At 35.8% G+C, this 4,599-nt stretch overlaps 1 pseudogene; it reads left to right on the forward strand.

Annotated features, from left to right (window-relative positions):
• The first annotated feature begins 427 nt into the window (after nt 1-427).
• LOC114744395 (zinc transporter 1-like) lies at nt 428-2,391 on the forward strand (annotated as a pseudogene).
• Nucleotides 2,392-4,599: the final 2,208 nt, after the last annotated feature.

Below are 4,599 nucleotides of genomic sequence, written 5' to 3' on the forward strand. Positions count from 1 at the left end.
ATTTTTATAGGTTTGTCTAATACTATATAATAAGCAATTACTCATGTTAAAGAGTTTTTTAATAAATTTTTTTAATTACAATCCTAGTTTATATTCTTCATTTTCAATACTTCATATTAAACGGAACTCAAAAATTAAAGGTCAAAATCTTGAAGAAAAAATTTATAATAAAACTGAACCAATTTTTTACCCTTATATATGATCAGTCATCGTTGTCTACAGTACTACACCAGACGACAATATTAAGCCTTATAAGCTTAATCTGTTGTAGTAAACGGAGGGATCAATCTCAAAACATTATTATTATCGTTATGGTGTCAGTCCCCAAGCGGGGGAAAAAAAGCCTTGCCCATCGGGTGTGGTGTAGTACATAACCCAGAAAAGTCAAATTGCAGTACAAGCTCCATATATAGTACAAAACCATACATGTGATATCTGCAAAACACGTACGTTAGCCATCCAGGTATACAACATTTGTAGGTTTCCATGGCTGCCCTAAGGTCAACGCTTCTATTGCTGTGCCTCATTGGCTGGCACCTGAGTCCGATCGAAGCCCACGGAGGCAGCGACCATCACAGCGACGGAGAGACGGTAGATTTGCGTTCAAGGGGCCTGATCTTAGTAAAAATATGGTGTTTGATAATTTTACTAGTAAGCACCTTCGCCGGCGGCATGTCACCGTACTTTTTCCGTTGGAACGAGACGTTTATTTCTTCTGGGAACTCAATTCGCGGGTGGAGTTTTCTTGGGAACCTCTATGATACATTTCTTGAGCGATGCGAATGAGACCTTCGGTGATCTCACCACCAAAACATACCCTTTCGCTTTCATGCTGGCTTGTGCGGGCTATCTCCTCACCATGCTTGGTGATTGTGTAGTGATTTATGTGACCAGCCATAAGGAGAGGGAAGCCAAGGTGTTGGAACTGGAAGGAGGAAGAACACCCCAAGAACATGCCCAAGAGGTTGGATTGGAGGTTAACCCCATATTTGTGAAGACTACTAACGTGGGAGACACCATCCTTCTCATCGTTGCCTTGTGTTTTTCACTCGGTGTTTGAGGGTATTGCCGTCGGAGTTTCAGGTATTTCAATAATCAATATGTGTGCGTGTGTGTGTTTCTTATATTTATGGAAATTACCTTGTTGATTTCCTCCTGCAGGAAGCCTATCATACTGATGCATGATTTTAACCAAAATTCATGGAATCCCACTATCATACTATTTTCACAACAACAATTTTCAATTTACGAAATAAGAGCATCTTGAGAATGTAAGTTTGCTGGCATCGATTTAGGCATTTAGCACTGGTCTTTTACAAAAGTGGCGAATGAACTGCTAGTCTAGCTAGCCTTGCAATAATGTAACCTTCGAACAGTTAAGTCAGCTAGCTTCCATATATAACTGAAACTTTAGGGCTAAATTAAAGAGGAAAACAGTACCGTATGTTGAAAAGAAGAATATCCTCAACAAAAGTAACGCATATGAATAATCAGTTAGCTATTGTTTTTCTTAGGAGACTCCCTTTAATTTGATGAGTTCAGTCAGTCGACTCAGCCAGCCTAGGATCATATTCAGAATTAAACCTGAATTGATATCTTGTAAAAGATCCAATTAAGATGTGTATATATACGAACTAGGAAACGTATGAAATATACGTGACACACGGGTGCAACAGAAACACAGTATGGTTAGTTGACGATCGAGAAATCGCCCTTCATATACATAGATTGTTAATTGTTGTCTGAAAACAGTGAATGAATGAATGAATGAAATAGGGAGCAAGGGGGAAGCATGGAGAAACTTGTGGACAATATCGCTGCACAAGATATTTGCAGCGATAGGAATGGGGATCGCCCTGCTGAGGATGCTGCCCAAGAGACCGTTTGCGACAACGGTGGCGTATTCCTTAGCGTTTGCAGTCTCAAGCCCAGTAGGCGTGGGAATAGGAATCGCCATCGACGCCACAGCAGAGGGACGCACAGCAGATTGGATATACTCAATCTCCATGGGTCTTGCTTGTGGGGTTTTCATATATGTTGCCATCAATCACTTGATATCCAAGGGCTTCAAACCCACAACAACCACCCGTTTCAACTCTCCTTGGTTTAGGTTTTTGCTGTTCTTTCTGGGGTCGCTATTATAGCCCTTGTCATGATTTGGGACTGATTTATATATATTCGCCCACTAATATCATTCCGATTCTCTTGCAATTCTGTGGCTTCATGTTCTGTATTGCTGTATATGTGTGGGTATGTGTGTGTGATGCTTTGTTAACATGCCCGAGTCATCAGATGTTTGAGGTTATTTCTCTGGGACTGAATAATTGTAAAGGCCATGTACCATAATTTTCTGTGTCCGCAACAAGAATCGTAATGATCTCCTCATTTTTATTGTCGTCTCCGCTTGTTATTAGCTTCAATCACTCCACGGCTCAGACAGTATTTTCTTGGAAACAAAAAAATAAAATATATAAAAACTTTAATGCTCTTGACACAATATTTGAGGCACTGCCATATACTAATATTATTATCTTTTTTGGGCTGACACATGGAATTTTGTGTTGTTTCATCTTATTCAAATTGTTAGTCACTTTTTTCACCAAATTTTAAAAAAAAATGTTAGTCATTTTGAATGTTTATACTTTTCCAAAATGATTGTTACTTTCAGAATTTCAATAATTCATTATTTCATCATCATTTAGTAGTTACGTACCGTAATGCAGGTTATCTAATCATTTTCTGTGCGTTAGAAAAATAACGAAGTGACCGCTATAATTAGTCACAACACAAGGATCATATATAATTCTCTATAGTACTATAGCATTATACTAACCTTGTATATGTATAAAAGTTTAATTATTTTGTTCTATATATGTAAAATTTTAATTATTTTGTTCTTACAAAGTAAAAAGTACTTATTCTAGACCAATCGCATAAAAATTCGGTAGTCAATTGGTTACTGATCTACCGGAAAGACTATTTATAAGAGAGCTACCCAAATAAAAAACAGAATTTTGTAAAGATGGCGAAGAACGTACTATCTTCCAATATAGTGACAAGGGCCTGAGGTGAATCCTCGAGGAATAACCTAACCCCCCCCCGGGGGGAGGAATGAGATATGAATATAATTCTACCTTCTCCTTCGTTCGTAATAATTATAAGAGTAATTAATTAATTTAAAAAAATTAAAAAAAAGTTAGTTAGTTATTTGTAATAAATAGGTGTTGTCTTCCTCCTAAAACATCTTTACTAATCAAGTATGTTGGTTTAAACTATAATTATTAGAAAGACTATCTTAAAAAATTTGAGTAAATATAATAAACAAAATAGATTGGAGTCTTATATATAAGATCAGTATAAAAAATCAAAGAGAGTCTCGTATAGAGGTAGTATATGATAGGATCCATTGAGACTGACGGTGGGCTTCGCCTCACTGGATTTCAAGAGAATGAAGACACAAATAGTAAATCAGCGATAGATATTTTTGGACAATCAATGAGCATTAATTGCTGCTCACAGGGAGGCTTGCTTTTGTCATAATTAGTTGCTGTGAGGAAGCAGAACACATCCCTCATAGGGAAGAGTTTAGTTTCAAAAAATAAATACAGTGTGCTCAATTCCACTGACTCATCACTCATCAGACAGAGGGATTTTATATCATACCTCAATCTCTCAGTGCTTTTCATTCAGAGAATTCAATTCAGGGCACTCACAAGTCACAACTTCAAACTAATAGCCTGTGTTTGTGAGAGACTGGTCGCTGAGATCCTTGTTTAGCACAAGCAGCCACAAATTTCCCCCTCGCCATCTCGAGCTTGTCAGTTTTAAGTTTTAACTCAAAGATGCACCCGCGGGTACATGCATACGTGTTAATTGGGTCTGCTACTGATATAATTCCTCCGCTCTTTCTATAAGATCATCTAAACTTTTCAATTGCTAGCTGTACCCAAGAGAAAAAACTTTTGAATTGATCCGATTATTTTTATAAGATTTAGTTTGGACTTTAGAGTTTTGTGAACATTAAATTAATACATTATTACGAATTTTATTTTTAACTTATTATTGCATCATCTTTTTTTAAATATATTTTCTTTCATTTTTTTAATACTCTGTCTCTCTTTTACCTCTTCTTATTTTAAAAAATTCTTTAGATGTTTATTACTGTTCATAATATTAAACAAATTTAATGATTAATTATATCTCATAAAAAGCACTAGAGGTAGGATAAGATGTTATTCTTAAATTCTCATTACCTTTGCCTCAAAATTTAACATCTTTTAAACTTTATTTCTATTTGATATATACACTTTTGTAAAATAAAATGATCTGCATAATAATAAATGAAAATAAAATAATACATTAATATTAAAAATTTGATAAAATGACTTATAAATATGATAAAATAAAAACCTTCTTCCTCTCTCCTTACCAAAGGAGAGTATTCGTGTCGATCCAAAAGAGAAATGATTCAGAAGTGGCTTGACTCATGATATCATAATCCATACACAGATTGTTGTCGATGGCTCTTTAGTTAGTTGATCCTGGAGATTAAGTAAGAGATGTGAGAGTGAAAGTTGAGGGGAATGACAGAGACTTGAA

Source organism: Neltuma alba, unplaced genomic scaffold (genome assembly GCF_004799145.2).
Source record: "Neltuma alba isolate B1F8T4 unplaced genomic scaffold, ASM479914v2 tig00004358_pilon, whole genome shotgun sequence".
In the NCBI taxonomy this organism is placed as follows: domain Eukaryota; kingdom Viridiplantae; phylum Streptophyta; class Magnoliopsida; order Fabales; family Fabaceae; genus Neltuma; species Neltuma alba.